Genomic DNA, 22,150 nt, shown 5'->3' on the forward strand with positions numbered 1-22,150 from the left:
CCAGTCCTTTCGTGCTCCCCAGGAGGTCCGGCCCCAACTGCAAAGTTGGGGACACACATCAATGACTCTAGAAAAGGAGGAAAAAAACACGGTGTCCAAGTCCTTTACCAGGAACGTCCCTGCGGTTCCCAAACCCCGTCTGCTGCTGCTTGCCCGGGAGTGACCGTCCTTCCTCGTCTGGGGGATGGGGGGAAAAGGGGGGAGGAAGAGAAGAGGGGAAGGGGGCTGCCCACAGACCGGTCCCGGGCCAAGCAAACACAGCCCTCTCCCCCAGCTCCCGGCGCTCCGGCTCTGGCAGGCTCTGCCACCTCCCTCTTCCGGCCCCAGAGCCTGAGCCAGACCTCCCCCACCTTCCGTCCTGGGGGCGCCGCCTCCGGACCCTCTTCCAGGGGAGGCTGCAGGAAAAGCTCGGGCTCCAGGCGCGGTGGGCGCAGGGGGCTGGCGGGAGGCGAGGAGGTAAAGTTAGTGGGGAGTGGAGATGGCTCCTGGGCGAGGGGCGGCTCACTAACCTCAGGGCGGTGAGAGTTCGAGGGGCGAAAACCCCGGTGCGTCCCTCCGTCTCCCCACCCCGCCCCACCTCGGCCCCAGAACGGATCCAGAGGGTGCAGTGGGGTGGGAAGTCCCTGCGAGGTGCTGGCCGCCCGATGGCCCTGCCTGCCTGCTCCCGCGGAAACCGCGCCGGGAGCTGGTGAGCGCCCCGCGTGGGGTTGCACCCGCCTGAGTGAGAGGCTCCAGGTGAGTTCCTGGCGTGTGTGTGCGGACAGGGCACAGGAAGGGGGTGGGCACAGGGCTCTCTCACTCTCCTGCGCTGCCCGGCGCCCAAGTGTGTGGCTGTGGTACCTGGCTCTGCGCTGGCGGAGGCTCCGGTGGGTGTGCCTGCGAGCAGTCTCGGGGTGCATCCGTCCGCAGCTGGGAACCGGAGAGCAGCTCCCTCTGTCCAGACTTCGGAAGGAAGCGAGGTGTGAGAAGTAGCCAGGACCAGTAGCTCTGCCCCAAACCCACCGCTCACTCCTGCCCGGTCCTCTGCCCCACCCCCGCCTTCGCATTGGGAAAGGGGAGCCAGAAGAGGCGGCTGGTCAAACCTGATTGAAAACTGCCTGCCGCTGGTTTTCTGTTCCCCACCTGTGCAGTCCCCAAATCTTCAACCCCGACGGAGGAGGGCAGGGCGGGCAACACGTGGCAAGGTCAAGATCAAAGGGACCTTTGGGAACCCCTCCACCAAAACCCACTGCAACTGGGCACCTGGCACCCAGAGGGGGGCCTGTGTCAGGGTCCCCCTGGTCTCAGGGCTCCCCCAACCAGGCCCAGGTCCCAGGTGGGCGCTCAGGGGATGGTGTTTCCTTGCCCAGATGCCAACCCCCTTCCAAGTGACATTCACTCCCTTCAGTGTGCGTGTGCGTGTGCGTGTGCGTGTGCATGTGTGTGTGTGTGTGTGTGTGTGTGTTGGGGTGGGAGGGGCTGAGGCAGGATCTCCAGGGGGTGGGAATGCCCTGGGAGAAGAGAGGAGATCATCCTTCCTCTTGTTGGATTCCACTGGAGGCTTTATGGTTCCTGACGCTCCCCTCCCCCAAAGGGGTTAGCTGCTTCCTCTTTGCCCCCACTCGCCTCAGAACTTTCCAGGCCTGCACGGTAGTTAGGGGGAGGTCGGCGGGGAAGGCTGGCCTCGCTCTCACTGGGTAGGGTCGGTGGTGGATGCCTGGTGGGTTCGACTCCAAAGCCTTCCAGGCACTCCCTCTCCTCCCGCCAGGAGGCTTCCCAAAAGGTTATGCAAAGGCCGGGGAGTGATCTTCCAGCCATCAAAGCAGCACAGCCAGAGGCTAGAGCAGAAGACAACAATGGGCGAGCAGACTGAGAACCCAAGTCACGGACAACTATCCAACTTATCGTCCGCCCTCCCCGAAATGTGAAGGAAACAAATAGGGGACAGGACAGGCTGGGGTTGGTGGCAGAAGAAGGCATCATTCCGTCAAGCGTGAATGAGAGGGGGTATTTGTTGAAGGGGGGATAACGCCCCCTAGGGGTGACCCCAGTGGGGCCTGTTGTCTTCTCCAGCCAAACCCGTAGAGCCCTGCTCTCTGTGCCCAATCTTCATTGGCCCTTAAGAGATCGGGTGTGAGGCCCCTCTGAGTCAGAGGGCAAGAATCAGAGTTCTAGGCCCCTTTTCCCCAGCCACCCAGGACCCAGCCAGAGCCCCCACGCTGCACTCCTTCCTGCTCCCCACCTTTATTTTATTTTATTTTGTTTTATTTTGCTTTACTTTGTTTTGTTTTATTTTTCCAGGAGAGGGATTCTGGGCGAGTAGTTCTGGCAGAGGGGGGGGGGGGGGGGGGCCACAGGAGGATGCTGGCAGGGCTTTCCTGTGAGAAACGCACCACCTGTCGGTTTATCTGAGAACTGTACTTGAGTGGTTCTCAGGTCCGCCAGGCTGTGGGGAAGGTTGGAGTCTGAAATCCAGACGGCGGAGGGGATTGGGGACATTCCGCCTCTGTCTTGACAGCCCTGGGGCAGTGGAGGGACCAGCATCCTTCCTGGGATCCCTTTGCCTACGTAAGAAGCAACGCCCGACGGGAAAATCCACGAAGAGCTGTATGCTCTGTGACTTAGCCAACAGAAAGTACCCAGACAGTGGAATTGGCGCTGCTTGGGAGCCAGGGACCCAGTTCCTTCACCCTCTGCCTGCCTAGTGCTCTGTGACCTGGGCGGCCTCTGGTTCTCTATGGGCCAGTTTCCTCTGTGTACACTGAGGGAATGGGTTCGAATGACCCCAATCTAACATTGAATCTGAGCAGTATATGTGGACACCTGTGTCCTGTCATCTTCCTATGTCCAGCCCTGCATGTATCCTAGCCCTGGATATGCCATTCATATCCTAACCTCGTATACATGGTGTTTAACGCGTAGCTGCTTCAGTTATGTTACTGTTCCCCCAGCTGTCTGAAGGTTTCGTTTTACTGCGGCCAGGATGTGTCCTGGATGGAATTATCCTGAGGAGTGCTCATTTACTCAGCTTTCAAAAAGATTTCCAGACAAACAAGAACACTTTGTTCTCCTTGCAGTGGGGACACGGGAGGGCCTGCGTCCCGGGACCAGTGAGGACATAATAGATGCTTGAGCGGAAGGCTTCCGGGAGAACACCCAGGCCTGGGCCTGTGGTCAGCGCCAGGGAGATGACCAGAAGAAGGGCCGAGGCTGGAGAGGAGGAAAGGCTGAAGACACACACTCTGACACCACTGGGGGGTGGTCCTGCCTGGCTCTTTGCCCAATGTCCTGAGGGAAGAAGCGCAGGCGCTGAGGCCAACGTAGGGGTAATTCAGGCATCGGGCTACCTTTGGGTGCACTCCCCGTGGAACCGAGAACGCAGGGAAGCTGAAGGAGAGGGCAGTGTGTCGCCCCCGTTACCCGTAGATCAAGAGTCGGGTGTTCGCACAGCTCCAGAGAGCCAGAGTTCCTCGTCATCATTCTTTCCAAAGGCCTGGGGCTGCAATGGGGCAGCTGGCAGTTAGGCATGTGGGCTAAGGAGCCCCAAGTGGGGGAGGGGCGGGCCTGCTCTCCTGGACTCCTGCTCCGCATTGCCCGTGCAGGGCTCAATGTGGCCCTGGGGCCCGGGCATCCTCCCACAGGAGCTGGCTGGGCCAACTGAGACTGTCACCTTGAATAATTGAACAAATCTCAATTCCTCCCCTGGGAATTGAGACTGCCACCTTGAACCCAGGACCCTTTGCTTTCGGAATGGAGGGGACGTTTCTCTGTCTGCAGCTCCAGGAACTGTTCTGGTGCCTCGGGCTGTGAATTTCTGAACTTCACAGCCTTGACAACGGGAGGGATTCAGGGCTGCATTCCCATTTAGAGATGGGATAATGGAGGGTCCGGAGGTCTGCTCTCTCTTCCTTGTGAGCAGCGATCCGCACACAGGAACCGAGGCGGTGTGAGGGGTCTGTGGTGGCCTCCCCCTGGCCTCCGGGCAGTCCTTTGGCTCTGAGGTATTTGCAGCATCCATGAGGTGGAATTTACTGTGGTCTGCATTTGTTTGGCGGTCTCAGCTCTCAGCACCCCCTCAGGACTCACACCGCTGCTTGTGAGTGTCATGGTCTCCTTCCCAGCCCCTCAGACAGACCCGTGGGCCTGGAATTCAGTGCCCGCTTCCTGCGTCAGCCTTGGGCATGGGGAGCTTCAGGCCTCACCCAGCACGGGGTGCATTGGGGTCCATTGCAGCCCAGGGAGGGAGCTGTAGGCAGAAGCAGCTCGGTCTCCCAGGCACTGTCCCTGGTCAACTGACTGAGGAGCCGCAGGGACCCTGTGTCCTCCCATCACTGCTGCCCCCACTCTGTCCACCGCTCTCCAGGCAACCATGGAACGCAGATGTGGGAAATCAAGATCAAGATGCCAGCCCTAACCGGTTTGGCTCAGTGGATAGAGCGTCTAGCCCACAAGGGTCCCAGGTTTGATTCAGGTCAAGGGCATGTACCTTGGCTGCGGGCACATCCCCAGTAGGGTGTGTGCAGGAGGCAGCTAATGGATGATTCTCTCTCATTAATGTTTCCTGCTCCCTTTCCCTCTCTCTTCCTCTCTGTAAAAAAACAATAAAACATATTTTTTTAAAAAGATACCAGAGGCCCCTAATACTGCAAGAGCTGACCCCCATGGGAACCGCCCAGAGCCCGCCACCAAATCCCACTTAGCAGCTCAGACCGATCTCAGGGGTGGGACTGACAGGAAAACAGTGGATTATTTTAAACAGTTCTCACATTTCACTTGGATATTGCCAAGGGGCACTGAAGGTTTAGGAAGAAAACGAGATGGGGAAGGTAGAGAGGGAGGGAGAGAGGAGAGTAAAGCAGGAGAGGAAGGAGGGGGGAGGGGATTAGGTAGGAGCCCTTTCCTCCAGAAACGAGGGGAAGGAGGGTGAGGAGTGCCGTTCAGGTGCTGGGGCCTGCTCTGGGCCAGCTCTGAGCCGAGCTCTTCTGCTTTAGCTCCTTAGTCTTCATGGGAACTGACTGAGGTGAATAACATCTTCACCTTCAACGTACAAAGTTGGAAACCGAGGCAGGAGAGTCTTAACCTCGCCCAGGGCATGCCCCTGGCAGGCAGGAATGAAGAACCCCAGGGGTGCCCAGCTCGGGAGGTGGTGGGGAACCAGTGGCTCAGGGGCTACGGGAGGGGAGGGAGGACTGGCTTCTAACTTCTGCGCTCCCTGACACCCAAGTCAGACCATGTTCTCTCAGTGGCTGCGGGTCCATCTGGGGAGCTCTGCCCCCTGCCCCCAGGCAGGCTCTGGGTGTGGCAGGGCCAGTGCCCTTCAGCCGTCCTGGCCCTCTGCCTGGCTAACGTCGGAGCCTCAGTCGTCCTGGCTCTTTGCCTGGCTAACGTCGGAGCCTCAGCCGGCTGGGAAGAGGTGCCCTCCTCTCCGCTGCCTGGGCTGCCTCCCCTGGCTGGCGTTGTCCTTGCTCCAGCTTAGTGCCTCCTAGCGCAGTGCCCCAAGAGGCCAGCACCCACGTGCCTGGGTTGGCTGCACCTGGTGGTGGCGGCAGACACCCTGGTCTGGGCAGTCCCTGGGCTGGGGCTCCTGGGCCGGCGCCTCTTTGCACCCAGGTCTCCGGGCTTCCTGGTTGGTCTCAGCGGCAGTGAGGTGACTGCCAAGGTCCATGCTTTTCCAGACGCGCTTCTGGGCAGCAGGGAGTTCCCTGGCTGGGCCACCGAGGGAACTCAGTCTCCCGGAGGTGACAAATCCCTGGTCTTCCACAGACACACCCCTCACTGTCAGGGTGCCAGGGTGAGGTCCCAGCAGCTGCAGGCACGTGGGTCACAGAGTTGTGTGGCGCCCCCAGGACGAAGACTGGGGTGGGGATGGAGAGGACAGGATACAATGCCAGAGGCAGGAAAGGAGAGCAGAGACCAGTGTGGCCAGGAGTCTTGGTTCTCTCCATCCCCACCTCAACCCCAGGGGCCTGAAGGCCTGCAGGGAACCCCACTGCCCCAACCTGCATCGGAGCTGCGCAGGGGGAGTGCATTGGCCTAGTGCACCGCCGGGAGAGGACTGGGCAGGCTGGGAGAATGGGGCGACCTTGCTGCTTCAGGGGGAGCGCAGGTGTGCGGAGACGAGGGGCAGGCGTTGCCCCAGGGTCGTGGGTCCCCAGCCCTTCCTCACTCCCCTTCTCTTTTCACTTCTTCAGGGAGCTTTTGCTTTTCACCAGGGGAGCAGAACTGAGAGGCCTGAGAACGTGGAGTTGTCTCAGAGGCAGGACCTGTGGCTTCTCAAGGCCTCGCAGGTGCTCAGGGTGTGGGGAGACGCCCCGCTGCCAGGCAGCCCCTGGCCCGCACCCCTTCTCTGGGGTCATGGACCTCATTAGGACTCACCAAAAGCTGACACCTTCCCCTCTGAGCCTCCTCGGGTGTGGGAGTCACAGCCCTGGATTTCACAGGTAGCTTTCACGGAAAGTGCCAGCAGCTCCGAAGAAATGTGAACTTGAACTTGACACTTGTTTTTGGAAGGGTGTCTGGACCTTGAGGCGAAATCTGTGGAAGAAGAGATCCAATCCGTTCTTGGAGGTTAGGGTGCCTTGCCTGTGGGGCTCTGGTTGAGGTGCAGACGCAGGGAGCAGAGGGGGTCAGCTCTCTGGGCTGGGTCATCAGAGAGATGGGAAGCCAGGAGACTGCTCTGCCCTCTTCTCCATCAACCTTCAGCACTCACCCTTCCCTGTCTGTCAGTCTCCCAGCCGTCAGGTGCAGACTGGACAGGAAGGTTGCAAAGAAAAACTAATTAAAGTGCAACACAATGCTCTGAAAACACTAAGTGTCATGTAAATGCCTAAGCTAATGATCATCCTGATGGTGCTGATTATGTGCCAGGAAGCAGGATCCTGGCACGCCTACCCTGTCTGCTGCCCAGCCCCAGCGGGAATGGCCAGAGGTGAGTGGGAGCTCCAGGTCATAAGCCCCAGCCCCCTACCTGCCCCTCACCTGGGAGGCAGGCCCGGTTAATCCTGCCCTGGAGCCCTGAGGTTGCTTCTGTCTCTGACACTGGACGCATCACCTGTGCAATGGGGAATGTGTGATTCCCAGGCTGTGTGCCCCCTGCATTCTGAATCCTGTTTCCTCTACGACTTGGAAGGCTCCAGTGTCCATTCACGTCCTATTGAAAGAGATCTTCTCTTAGGGAGCACACCCCTTATTCTCAAGCTCTCTCTGAACTCTTGCTGGGCCAGTGGGAGGAGCGGGGGTCTAGGATCTTCCCTGTAATGTTTTTCTCCTTTGTGAACACCAGGCCTTCCCCAGGACTTATCTTTGCCTTTTAGGGAGTTCCGTCACCGCCATTCCTCACCCCACCCTGGGGCCCCTTCCGCAGCCCCCTCCCTGGCAGGCACCCTGGCCTGGAGGCTGGGCCGGCGAGCCCTTTGAGGCCCGAAGCTGCAGGGAGGCGCCACTGAGGCTTCCAGCAACTTTCACCCCAGAAATTGCCGGGCCTTCCAGGGATTTTGTAGGGTCGCCCAGACACTCTGACACTCCCCACTCTTGAACTTCCCCCATCCCACTGCTCAGCGGCTCTTAGAATAGCTCCACCCTTGCCCTCCTCCCATCAGGCAGCTCTTCCTGCCCTGGCGCCACATCCTTCCCACCTGCCAGGAGGATAGCTGCATTTCTGTCTTCCAGAGAAGGAGTTGTCACCTGCAGCACGCTTCAAACACCAAGCGTGTTGTTTGTTTACACTAGGCTTCAATGACCCCAGTGCCTTCCCCTTAGAGGGCACAGGTGGTTCCTGGCAATCCTTTGTGTAATCACCAAATGGAACAGAATGAACCCTGTGGGGTCTGGGCTGTGGGAGAGTCAGGCAGACTTTGAGGAGGTTTCCAAGGCCAGACACTGACAGCACATGGCTCACCCGCATCAAACACACACATGCACCACACACAGCTCGCGCTCGCGCTCTCTCTCTCTCTCTCTCTCTCTCTCTCTCTCTCTCTCTCACACACACACACACACACACACACACACAGTTAAAAGGCTTCTGGACTTTTCCGTTTTACTCTTTTCTGTGTGAAATTCTTGGCGATGGGAAGCCTGGGTGCCACAGTGCGCCGCACCCACGTCTGTTTTCCCGCCCGGAGATAGCAGCGAGGACCCGCAGTCACACCGCCAGGCCAGCGAGCTAAGAGCGCAGGGGAAGCTGCCCACCCGCCCTCCCTGCCGCACCGCCAGGCAGGCTAGCTTCCACTTTGCCTGCTGGAGGAGGAAGATCCACATGCACAGCCCTGCCCCCGCGCCCCCCCCCCCGCCCGCCCCACAGCCCCCAAAGTGACCTCCTGTGCACAGATCCTGCGACTCCCGCGCGGGCTTTGCCCACACCACAGCCTCGCAGGCACGCGGGCCGCTCGCCGCCCTGTCCGGTCCGGCCTCCGGGACAATGTCCCCTCTCCTCCTGGCTTACTTTCTGGTTGAGGCTGCACCCCAGTAGTCACCTCCGCGGAAGGGAAAGTGAGGATTCATGCACACACATTAGTTTTGTTACTTTTTTTTAAAAAACAAGTTTGGGGATTTTGTCATTGGTGTGTCACTCAGACCCCCTGAAGTTCCTGCTGCATCAAAAAGAATCTGTTTCCAAATCAGATCAAGTCCCCAAGTGAGACACTTGACTCCCGAGGTAAATTCGTAGCAACAGGTGCTGACCCGGCCTTTCTTGTCATTTATTTTTATTATTGACAGTGTCCCAGATGCCCCCCTTTGCCTCCTGGCCCCCTCCACCCAGCCAGCCCAGCTCCAGGCTGCTCCCACTCTGCTGTTTGCCCTTTTTTGATTTCATGAAGCTGTTGCTCAACAGAAGACAGTCCCCCTCCAGAATTTTATATCAAACTTAAAAAAAATTTTTTTGGCATATTGATTCCTTTAGGTTGGTGGTGGGAGTGCAGTCAGGAGGGAGACTGTGGCCAGGCTCTGGGCCACCCAGAGAAGCCAGGAGGGCGGGGCAGGCGCAGGCTCAGGCAAGGAGAGTGGAGGGGAAGGCTGGAGATGGGGGCAGGGGCTGGAGATGAGAGCAGGGGCTGCCCTGATGCCTAGCTCCCAGGCTTCATTCAGTGCTCTCCTCGCCACCTCCACCTCACTCAGGACTCAGGATCTTTACCTGGCCTCCACAGTTGCTCACTGCCTGCTGTTTGCCATGGGCTGTGGGCACCCATGTATTTTGTTGAGTAATTTTGGTTAATTCTTTCAATAACACTGATCTGAGCAGCCTGTTCAGGAAACGGGGCTGATTTCGGATCTGGGGAGCCTGGAGACACAATGCCAGGCACGGAAACAGTCTCCCCAGAAACGTAGATGTCCACACTGTGGCTGTTTAGCCTGGGAGCTGACGTGCTCAGCATTTCCTCCGGATAACAACACGAGGCCAGGCCCCTCAGTGAGCAGCCTGGGAGACCGGGTTCCCCCTCCCCGTTCTCCGCGGGAGTGCAGACAGTGAAATAGGCCAAAGGCCGGTAGAAACCACCCAACTGAAATTCTCCCAAAGCCTCGAGGGGGTGGGGAATGTGGACATGGTCCCATCTGTCCGGTGGAAATTGCTCCAGCCCTTGTAGGTGTGGGTCTAGGGCTGGAAGAGCGGGCAGGCTGACCTCCTCCAGCACATGTCTCCCCCCCTCCCCCCCCCCCCCCCCCCCCCCCCCCCGCAGCTAGTTGATGGGCTGCAGATTCAGCTCCCAGAGCACCCCCAGTGCAGCAGGAAAGCTCCTTGGGGTGGGGAGCGGGAGGGGGTCGCCTTGGCCTTTGGCCGGCCAGGGAGGCTGGTTCTCCATCTAGGTCTGCACCCTCTCTCGTGGAGGGAGGACCCCGAGGCCCATGTGCTGGCATAAACTCAGATCCCATGTCCGGCCTGAGGGGGAGGATGTGCCATATTTAGGGATTAAAGGAAATGAAGCCTAAAAGGTGGAAAATCAGGCATTATCCCGAGGGTGGCAATGAATGCGGGCTGTCTGGCTGCCCTCTGATCAGTCATCCTTGCACCTTGGTCTGTGAACTGCTTCTCGGAGCTGACGCAGGTGGCTTTGTCTCGGCTCAGCCTGGTATGGTGCCACTGGCCACATGTGGCCCCGGAGCGCTGAGATACGGCTGGGCTGTCCCTGTGAAACACACGCCAGGTTTCAAAGACTTAACAGAACAAAAAGAATGCAGAGAGTCTCATTAACATTTTTATATGGATTGCATGTTGACATGATAATATTTTTAATGTGTTGGGTTAAACAAAATGTACTATTAAAATTAATTTTATTTCTTTTAATGTGGTTATTAAAACATTTAAAGTTACACAGCTCAAATTCAGGGCTCACATTATATTTTTATCAGATAGTGCAGATCTAGGCACTCCCTTCCATTCTGAAACGATTTTGACGACTTGCTCATTAGTTTCCTTCTCTTGTTAACTACAGAGCTTCAGAAAAATTCCCTTCCCGCTCAACAGGAACTGGGACAGAGAAAATGCTGGGAGTCCTAGTTGACTTGTTTCCAAAAATTGGCTTCTGGTGCCATCGTGCGGCCATTTCCTGCTACTACACCATCCGCAGGCTACTTGGAGGTCCCCTACTCATGCTTGCTGTAGTTATCACACAGGATGAGCCAATCATTCAGAAATCCAAAAACTTGCAGAAGAATATCTTCTCCTGCTAATCTCTTCTTATGTTACTATCCACGTATGAATTTAAAGTAATACTACACGGTGAACACCTATGAACTACTCCTATCAGTAGAACATCAGTCCTACTACTAGATCATTAGTCCTAATGTGGTCCCACATATTCATCCCTCACTCATCTTGTTTACCTGCTCCTGTCCAGATGAATCATTGCCCTAAATTATTTGTTTATTATTTCATTGCTTTTAAAAATACTGGTTTTATTGTATATTGTTTCATTTTACTTGTGTTTGAAGTTCAAGAAATGCTTTTATATGGTCTAATGGGACTTGCTTTTTCACTTGCTATTACTTTTCTAAGATTCACCCCTGATGCATGTAACTGGATTGGGGTGTGAGATTGCATTACTTCAACTGATTTATTCATCCTCCTGTCCGTGGACACTGGGTTCTTCCAGTTCTTTGCTTCTGTGAGCATTTCTTTTGTAGCTTAGTCTACAGATGTAAAAAATGTTTCTAGAAGGCAATAGAATGATCAGAGGTTGCTAAGGACTCAGGGGGAGGGGTGAGTAGGTGAAGCACAAGTACATTTTTAGGGTGGTGAAACTATTCTTGAATAGATGGCGGAACTATTGTCAAGTTGTTTTATTACCGAAAATTGTGATTCTGTGACCAAGGGCACATGACATTATACATTTGTCAAATCCCATGGAACATTATGGCCCAAAGAGGGAAACTTAATATATATAACATTTTAAAGATCATTTAGGAGGCTGGGCATTCTATGAAGGAACACACACTGTGATAGGAGAATCTATTTACAAATGGGTGGATGCACTGATGGGGGTGGGGGAAGGTGCTGACATACACAGCTTTGGAAGTGAGTCAGACGAAGCCCAGGAATACTGTGCCCTGTTTCCTAAAGCTGGTTCCCGTGCCAGCATGCATGGATGATTCTGATATCGCCCACATGCACACTGGAGTGAAACAATGAAGTGAGTGGATGGTAGATGGTGAGAGGCAGGCTTTCCCCTGTTGGAGTGGGCACTTACAGGTAATCAGAGGGAAGAAACTAGAATGACTCATGTAATAATGGATTAGAGTGGAGATATTAGTATGACCTTATATTTATCTTAATGTAAACACAGATGGTTATGTATAGAAATATTTATAAACATGTGTGTACATATTGATTAGTACACACATGTTTCCCAGCTGGGCAATGACACCCCACTAGCAATAAGCATCCCAGCGCACAGATCTCAATCTCCAATACCATCTACACTAAGAGAAAAATGCTAATAGACCGTACCTTCACTATGTCCTCAGCCAATCAGAGGGAGTATGCAAATTAACCCAACCAAAAAGGCGGTTAATTTGCATATACTAAGGGAGGGAGGAGTGAAGATTGAAGACAGTATAGAAGAAAGAGGGAGGGAAAATGGAAAGCAAGGGGACTGCTGGGGGGAAATTGCGGGTGGGGTGGGCGGCAGCTGCTGCTGCAGTGGTGGCTGTGGCAGGCGGGTGAGGTGGGCAGCATGGGCAGCTGTGGTGGTGCCTGAGACTCGGTGACCACAAGCAGGGCAAGGTGGATGGGGCAGGTAGGGTGAGTGGCGGCAGGAGGAAAAACGTGGGGTGGGGCGTGGGAGTGGAGGTCAGAGGCGGCAGGGAAAGCATTAGGTGGGCGGGAGAGGTGGCAGTGGAGGGAGTGAAGCCTGCCGGAAGCCCTGTTCTTGCAGGAATCTTCCTGCAGCAGGCCCCTAATTCTCTAATAAGGAGCCGGGGTTCCTTGGAGTAGTGGTGGATTCTAGAACCAGGATAAGATGCACCTGAGCACCCTGTGTTGCCAGAGATTAAGGAAGGGCTCACACACTTGGTAGGGTGTGTCAAAGGGATGAAGGAGCAGCGGAAAGAGCTGGAATGATTTGAGCTACTGAAGAAAGTACTATTGGATTTTTAAAAAAGTAATATTGGAGCATAACCCAAAGTATAAAATCAATATTCCTGAGTCCATACTGATATGAATAAATGATTACATAAACAAGTGAATGGGGGGAAGAGGCAACTTTCCCTTGCAGAAAAGTTCCAAATAACTTTACCCCCAAGGAATAAGACCACACATCTCTACCCCACAAACATGAGCTGTGCACAGCATTTACTTCCAAAGAGTTCAGTGGGCAAAGGCAAGGACTAGGTGGAGAACCACTTAGGGACAAAACTTGACACACTCCTTCAGCTGGGAGATCAAGGTCAATGCCAGCAGTGATAAGACATATTGGTATATACCCTTGAAAAAATCATGGAAATGGTACTTTATCTCTCTGGGCTTCCCATGAGAAATACATCAAACAAACTCCAGTAGAGGGTCAGCCTACAAAATTCCTTACAGCACTCTTAGGGAAAGTCAAGGTCATCAAGGAGAGTCTGAGAAACTGTCACAGCCAAGAGAAGTCTAAGGAGACAGAGCAGGAACATGGCATGTGGCCTCCCAGATGGGGTCTTTGGACAGGAGACAATGGGTCAAAGTGAAGGAATGTGAATCAAGCCTGGACCATAGTTATTAATCATGTGTGAATGTCACAAACACACCATCTGATGTAAGGGGGGCATGTGGGAACTCTGTACCATGTCCTCAGTTTCCCTGTAAATGTAGAACTGTTCTAAAAATAAAGTCTATTTAAAGTCTGTGCTTTGAGAAGAAAGTTGTAGGTAACAACAAAATGAGGCTGTACAGCATGTCTGTGGACCAGGGTTGGCAAACCTTGTAAAAGGCTGGTCAGTGAGTGTTTGTGTCTTTGTGGGCCTTACAGTCTGTTCCAGCCCCTCGGCTCCATCAGTCACAGGCCAGAGGAGAGCGGAGGAGTGTGCTTGTGCATTACCGGGGACTCCTTAAATACCCTGGATGCTAACCTTATACCACTTGTAGATGTTGCAAATGTCTTCTCCTGGTTTATAGCCTGCCTTTTCATTTTCTTTTAGTTATCTTTTGCTGAATAGAGTTCTTAATTTTCACATAGTAAAGTTTATTAATCTCTCCTTTTATAGTTAGTGGGTTTTGTCTCTCGTGGAAGAAATCCTCTTGTACTCCAAGTCAGGAAGAGACTTCCTATATTTTCTTTGAAGAGTCTGGAGGTCATGCCTTTCAGCAGTAAAGCCTCAATACACCCGACTTTACACCAAGTCCAGAAGACATGGGAGGAGACAGGGTCCAATTGCATCTTGTCTGATTGGGTAACCAGGAGTCCCAGCCCGGGGCCTCCTCCCTGCTGCCTGCAACACCCGTGTGTCATGTCACAACCCAATACAGGCAAGTCTAGTGCTGGCTTCTAGTTCGTTTCATGTCATTTATAAGCCTTGAGATCAAACTACCCCCAACCTATTATTTTCGATTTCTGTCTTCACCATTTGTAGCCCCTCTTTGGACTGCCATATATATATATTTACTATATAAAAAAGTGTAATATGCAAATTGGCCATCACACCATCACAAATATGGTCATGCCCACAGCAGAGGCAAGGTTTCTGTAACATACGATGGCTGCACCCACAGGGGAGGCTGAGTTCCTATAACAAGCCTTATCGAGCAGTCAGCAGAGACCTGAGGCTGCATGGCAAGAGTTCTTCCATCTTCCCTGCTGGGCCAGGCCAGGGGACCTGAGCCTGCATCTCCCGCCTCATGGAGCTTGACAGTGGACCTCAGGCCACACCCCTGACCCCAGTATCAGGCCAGGGTATCTCAGGGCGCACCTCCTGCCCAGCAGGGCTTGACGGGAACCTCAAGCTGCACCACCCGCCCAGGTCCCGGGCCAAGGCACCTCAGACCACTCCACTGCCCTGGCACGGGGCTGGGGCACCTGAGGCTGCACCCCCACTCTGCAGGGCTTGATGGGGCCCTAAGGCTGTGCCCCCACCTGGCGGGGCTTGACAGGGGTGGGGCCGGCTGGGTCTGGGTCTCACATGATTTTGAGGAGCCTTGGGTGGGCGGGGACTTGACTCTGGGTCCCACAGCGTGCCCCAGACTCTGACAAGAGGAAGATTTTCATACACATTTTACTAACTTTTTTTCATCTCTGACACTTCTATTATAGAGAAAGGGCAAATAGCAATATTAAATTATTTCCTCTAATTAATCCCCATTTAATGTGCATGAATTTTGTGCACCAGGCTATTGGTGTGTGTGTGTGTGTGTGTGTGTGTGTGTATTTAATATCTTTTTTAAAATTATTATTAAATATTTTATTGGTTCTCCACAGAGAGGAAGGGAGAAGGATAGAGAGCCAGAAATATCGATGAGAGAGAAACATTGACCAGCTGCCTCCTGCACACCCCCTACCCGGGATGTGCCCACAACCAATGTACATGCCCTTGACCGGAATCGAACCTGGGACCCCTTAGTCCACAGACCAATGCTCTATCCACTGAGCCAAACCAGTTTTGGCTAATATCTTTTCATTGTTTTCAGAGAGGAAGGGAAGGAGAGGGAGAGGAAGAGAGAGAGAGGTAGGAACATCAATGATGAGATGTGGGTGCGTCAAAGGGAGGCTCTCCGAGCCCTTGTTTGCTCCACGAAACATCTCATCTGCCAGCAGCTCCAGCCTCTGTCCCAGCTCTTGCTCGGTTTGGGCGGGGCCTGGGGCTGGGCATGAAAGGAAGAGATTTTGGAAAGGGCTTGGATTGGCATTGGGGTGAGTGGAAGCCTTGGTGTGGGACCCACGTATCAGAAAGTTGGAGTTTAAGTCCCACTCTGCTATGTTCTCGCTTTGTGACCTTGGGCAAGCCACTTGACTTTTTCTAAGTTACAGTGTGACCCCTCCAGAGTGGGATACTTACTGTTTCCATTTCTCCTAGATAAGGTCGCTGAGGGGATTAAATTAGCTGATGCGGTGACAAGCTTGGCCCAGCGCCTGCGGCTCTCCAGGGACCCTGTGGTGAGCTCCTCCTCTCAGGCTCTGGGAGCTGGGTCTGCACCTTCCATAAAGACTTTCTGGGATGGAAAGAGAGAAAAGAGGGCTGCTCCTGACCTCAGTGAGCGGGCACTTCCAGGCAGAACCCAGAGCGCAGCAGAAGGCCTCTGAGTGCTGCACGGAGCAGGCGCCTACCCTGCAGCTCCAGTGTCTGCTCGGAGAGGTTTCACGAGGCCCTCAGACTGAGAGAGACGACAATTAGGCCTCCGCGTGGCTCCAGGGCCTGGCCGCCTGCCGGCTGGGAAATCTGATCCGAGGATCAGGTAAGAAATGGATAGAATTAGCACATGCATGTGGGCACGTGATGGCGCGCAGAGTGCTTTCCAAACCTCCAGGACAGTTCCCAGACAAGTCTTCACTCATAAGGAAGCGCAGCGAGCTCCGTGCGTCCTGCCCTCCGCTCGCTCACTCCCACGGGGAGCAGGAGGCGCGCCAGGCCAGCTGGTCTGCACCGCTGCCAAGTCTTCAATCAAAGGATTGGCATGAAAGGCAACTCGCATTTTTTAGGTGTGTTTTAACTTTTTCACTGAGGTATAACAGGTCGAGTGAAATGTGCGAATCCGGAGTGCGCAGCTCACGGAAGTTTTACACACGTGGGCGCCTGTGTGAGCACCACAGCTGGGTGTGGGAACCCAGCATTCCCCACTCCGCTCCCTCAGGCCCTTGCAGCCTCCTCCCCGCCATGGAGGGTTCTGACTCCATCACTGCAGCTCAGAGCCCCTGAGGGCTGCTCAGGGGCCCCGGGGAGCTCTCCCAGGCCAGTGCACAGGGCCTGGAGGTGCGGTGCTGAGTCATAGCTCGCTGGTGATGTGCCCCAGCCATCGTTCTGCTGGTTTCCAGTGTGGAGCTATTAGGAACAAGACTGTGATGAACATCACAGAACACTGTATTCATAGAAACCCCCGTGAAGTTCCGGGATTATGATAGGCTTGCTTTCTTCCTGTTTTCAATCAGCTTTATTGAGGTAGAATTTACATACAATCAGATCTTGTCTTTTCATTTTCTTAATTGTGTCTTTTGAAGAGTACACTTTTTTTTGTTTGTTTTAATCAAGTTTCATTTATAAAATCTTTTTCTTTCATCGTTCATGTATTTTAGTGTTTTAGCAAGGAAGTCCTTGACCGACCCAAGACCACAAAGTTTATCCCTATGTTTCCTTCTATAATTTTTATAGTTTTAGCTATTACATTTTGCTCTATGATTCCCCCACCCCCACCCCCGGGATCGTCCCCTCAAATGAATTATATGAATAATAAAGTTCTGATATCTTTCATTCCGCAATTAATCTTGGCGAGCTCGAAACTTCATTGAAAGTGCTGCTATGGCGGATGGAATCCACCACCCTGGGCGGCGAAGGAGCCAGCGAGCGCAGCCTAGCCTGGGCGGTGAGATGCTGGCGCTTCTCACAAACCGGGCACAGCTGCCCCAGAGGGGGCGTTGTTGGCTCTATGATTCATTACAAGTTACATCTTATATATAGTATCATATAATAGTCAAGGAATATAGTATATATATCATATATTATACTATCAATATATTGTAGTATATATACTATATACAGTATATACATAGTATATAGAATATATAGTATATATTATATAGTATATATTATATACACTATATTGTAATATATATATATATACTATAAGGAATATAATATATATATATATATATATATATATAGTATCATATAATAGTAAAGGAATACTTTTTTGCATATTTGGTGAAAAGTCTATCCTTTCCCCTTGAATTACCTTAGTATCTTTGTCAAAATGTATATATATATGACTTTATATAAATAATATGTATGTTACATAAATTAAAACTATCATGTATTATGTATGTAAAAATAAGGATGATGTGAGTATCAAATGGGACTTTGAAAGCGCTAAGCACAAGAGCTGGCACATAATAATTGCACAATATATACTTTCACATGTATAGTCATGTGTAATTATTAATTTAGAATTACCGTCATTTTAGTCCCTTCCTGTAAGCGAGACGTAACTCACATCTGCAGAGCTGTCATAAGGAGTCTGCCGACAGAACTTCTCGGTGTCTCCCCCTCCTCCGGTGACAGTGCCCGCAGGCAGACACGCTGTAAGCCACAGCGACCGCCTCCTGTATACTGTCACCTCGCATACAATGAATAATACATAGATTTTGTAGACCGGCTAATGCTAACATCCCTTATGAAACAACAGCAAGTTATGAATATCTACCTTTCAAGTTGGAAAGACATTTTAAAAAATGAAGCCCAGTGTTGCTGGGGATGAGGAAAAATGAGCGCCCTTTGATTTGGGGGTGATTTTGCCAATTCACCCAGACTTCCTGCAGGGCAGTCTGACGATGGAAACCAAGCCTGACTTCGCAATTCCACGGGTGAGAATTTTAGCCTCTGTTCCCCCAATATGATTGTGTGTTGAGAACTGGGTGCAAAAATACTCTGTCATGATATATATGATCAGAAGAACAACTCCCTAAATGCCTGACAAATAGCTGAGTAAACCAGGCAGTACATATTACAACAATGCTGCAGAAGAATGTTTTATGACTTATAGAAAGAAACCTATACCCACATTCATTTCTTCACCAGGCAAATCTCCGTGGTGGGTACTGGGCGGGGCACTGGTGCTCTGATGGGGAAATAGACAGGCGTGGCCTGTGTTTACATGGCTCCTCAAAGAGAGAGAAAGAGGAGGAGGGGGGTGTGGGAAGCGCTGGGGAAGCAGGGCAGGGCACTGCAGGAACACACACACACACACACACACACACACACACACACACGGCGTGTTCAGGTCAGACAGGGCCTGACTTTGCTGTCTGAGTGGAGTTGGAGCCACCAGTGAGCAGAGTGGCTGAGGCCTGAAGGGGAGTAGGGAGCCAGGAGGACAGTGAGGTGGGGAGAAGGGGTGGGTGACAAGGAGCCTGGTGTGGAGTCCTTGCTGCCTGCCTGCCAGGCCTGCCCGTAGGGAGGCGCGTCCCTCAGAAAGCCTCCCTTCCAGCTGGGGAAGTGGACACAGTCTCCCTCCTCCATCCTGCCTTCTCACGGGGAGGGGCCTGGGAGAGGCAAAGTGCAGGGCTCTGAAAACGGAGTTATCTGCAAATCTACAAGGACAAGCAGGGGCTGGCCATGTTTCTTGGACTAAGAGTCCTTGGAATGACGTTCAAAATATATGTTTATTGATTTTGAGAGAGAGAGAGAGAGAGAGAGAGAGAGAGAGAGAGAGAGAGAGAGGAAGGGAGAGGGAGAGGGAGAGGGAGAGAGAGAGACCGCTTCCTGCACACACCCCCACCCAAAACCCAGGCCCGTGCCCTGGCCAGGAACTGTGCCCTGGCCAGGAATCATTGTGCCTGACCAGGAATCGAACCAGCAGCTGGTCGGTGCACAGGACAGCACCCAGCCAACTGAGCTGCACTGGCCAGGGCCTTGCACTGTCTTTTAAAATCAGGAGGTACAGTTAAGGGAGGAGTAGGTTCCCAGAATTCCCTTGGTTGTCTCATCACTCCTCTTGTCTCTCAGACACACCTGGGAGACGCCACCCGCTCCCGTGTCCCGGTTACAGGCAGCAGCAGGAGCCAAGCCTCAGGCTTAGCAGATTGTCTCACACCCCAACCCCAGCACGGGCTCCAGCCTTTCTGAGTGCAAACGTGAAAAGGGAAGGGCAGGGCCTTATTCAAAGGGTTCTTTGAATGACACGATGCAATAACCACGTGAACATATCAATAGCATGTATGTCCGAAGTCTCACTCAGAAAGCCCCGGACTTCCAAGACCTGCCACAGTGCAGAGGCTGCTCGAGGAGGCTGGAGCTGCCGTCCTGACTGCCTGCATCTCAGGTGCCCTCTCTTTCCACACAGTTCCTACACCTCAGAGCGAAGATGCTCCCTAGCAATGCAGTTAACATTCAGTGTCCGGACCGGTCCCCAGGAAATTCAGACACCCCTGTAACCCTCCCCCTGCCCTGGGTCTCCCTGTGGCCCGAGGCCAGAGCGGAGGCCACCGAGGGCCCTAGCTGCTGGTTGAATCTCTGGCCAGAGCATGGGCTCTGCCTCTAGTTTGCCTGCCCTTGTTCAAGGTCAGGGTGAATGGAAAAATCATGCTGTCTGTGCACCCAGCTGGCTGCTCTGCGGGTCCTGCTTTGGATCCAAGAAGTCCCCTCAGTGCCCCTGCCCAGCCATGTCCCCATGCCCCCTCCTGGAGGCCATGCCCACCCCCTTCACGCACCTGGAGTCACCTGGAGCTGGAGGAGGACAGCCCCAGGCTGGAGGAGGAAGGGAGCCTGCATTTTCTGCCTGTTAAGCGCCAGATTGGTGCTCAGCTCCAGAGGGGCTCCACCCAGGCTGGGCGTGGTCCTTGCCCACCTTGGAAAGCAGGTGCTCTGGGGAGGAGGGGGGCATAGAATGGGGGTGGGGGTGGGGAGGCCTTCCTCCAGCCACCATCTCTGCAGGGCACTGCATGTGGGGAGGGTGTGAGTGGGTGAGCCTTGACCTAGCAAAAACGCTGTCTTCCCTGAACTGCATATGGCAGAGCAATGCAAAGCAGTTTGCTAGAGGCTCTCCCTCACTTGAACAAGGTGTAGAAAACAGCCGTAGAGACAACACCACTGCCGCTGTAACCATCCTGCTACCGGCGCTCTCCACACTCCCTCTGTGCGACCGCGATCTGACCGCCCGGCAGCCAGCGCCCCCCGAAAGTGTGAAATCTGTGTCATCTTTCTTCTCTGACTTGGTTTGCACACTCATCCACTTGTGTGTTTGATCGTGAGGCCCTGCTTGGACCCCTTGGGATGTAAGGTACCGCAGTGTTTGCACCATATTACCGCCCTAAACCCTAAGCTCTGACTTCCCAGAGGCATTGGCTCCTTATAAAGAATGCTTGGCATCTAGTTGCTATTCTGGTGGTGGAGGTGTGTCAGGACTAAAGTCTCCCCCCGCCCCCATATCCCCTCCCTTCCTCCACTCCCTTCTCCCAGGAACTGCTGGTCCTCAGACACGATCTCTCCCTGGTCCCCGGCGGCTGCATGAGCCCCATCCTCGGACAGGCCATTGCTGACGCAGGAGTCCTGGAGCTGGGCTGCTTCCCCGCTCACTGAGTGGGGTGGCTTCTCACTGGGTGGCTGGGTCTTCTGTGGCTCCCAGCCCCAGGCGGAATAGCCAGCAGCAATCAGATAAGCAGGCAATCATCTCTGTCACCAGCGTTGGCAGCCAGTCTCAGCCTGAACTCTCCGGACCCGAACCCATGCCAGCTCAGGCCCCGTGTGCCACACCCACCCCGGGGTGCCATGCAGTCTGAGAGGGAGGGTGTCAGGGGTCTCTCCTGAGAAGTCCCTGCAGAGACGTGGGGGTTGGCCTTACCCAAGCAGACCCCAATGGCTCCAGAGATGCCTGTGGGCCCCACAAGGCCAAGGCCATATCCACTCTATTCCTCACTGTGTGCCAGGGTCCGAGCACAACACCTGGCTCTTAGTAGGGGCTCACCTGGCCCATTAGCTGAAAGGAGTAGGACACCCAAGTGGCACTCCTTGACCTCATCAGCGGGTGGAGCATTAAGAGGCCAGAAGTTCCCAGTGGGCCCGTCTTTGCTGTGGGAGCTTCAATGCAGCACCTACTGTGCGCAGAGCCCTTCTGCCAGGTTCCGTCCAGTTCGGACTTCCTGGCACCACACGAAGGACAGACTCTTGTCCCTTCCTGAGCTCTAGATGGCGAGTTCAGGCACATAGAAGCAAAGAGCCATCCTGAAGGCTGCCCAGCAACTGTGCAGTGGGGGCACCTTCTATCCCATCGGCCCTCTCCAAAGCCTCACAGTGAGCCGCCCCCAGGGGCTGCCCCACCTCACAACGGGCAGAGCAAGCTCCGCTCAGTTCTTTGGTTCTGAGGAGAGCCATCCGGTTCTGAGGAGAGCCACCGGAAGCCTTCTAGGAGGCGGGAGCCAGGAGGCACGGATGAGGTGATGCAGGAGGAAAAGGGCAGGAGTGGAGCCAGAGGGGCACCTCTCTCCTGGGCCTGGGCTCCCACTCCACAGTGCTACTCCTTCCCAGCCCCCTGCACTCCCTCCTGACCTGGGTCACAGCTTCTCCACAGGCTGGTAGATTCCCTCACCTCCAACCTTGACCAGCCCTGGCCCCCAGGCGTCTGGTTCCGGGGTCCACTCTGATGAGCACCACGGCCCTGGCAAGGCTAGGAGAGCCCAGTGCTGACTTGGTGGGCGTGGCTTGTGGGTGTAGCAGAGTGATGTTTAATTTGCATATTACTCTTTTTAAAAAATATATATTTTTTGATTTTTTACAGAGAGGAAGGGAGAGAGATAGGTAGCTAGAAACGTTGATGAGAGAGAAACATCGACCAGCTGCCTCTTGCACACCCCCTGCTGGGGATGTGCCCGCAACCAATGTACATGCCCTTGACCGGAATCGAACCTGGGACCTTTCAGTCCGCAGACCGACGCTCTACCACTGAGCCAAACCGGTTTCGGCTGCATATTATTCTTTTATTAGGTAGGATGTGCTATAACCCATACTGGAAATAAGAACAGGATATTATGGGATATTTCTGAGTCCATTATTAAAATGTTTA

This window comes from Pipistrellus kuhlii, unplaced genomic scaffold (genome assembly GCF_014108245.1).
Source record: "Pipistrellus kuhlii isolate mPipKuh1 unplaced genomic scaffold, mPipKuh1.p scaffold_m20_p_7, whole genome shotgun sequence".
Lineage (NCBI taxonomy): Eukaryota > Metazoa > Chordata > Mammalia > Chiroptera > Vespertilionidae > Pipistrellus > Pipistrellus kuhlii.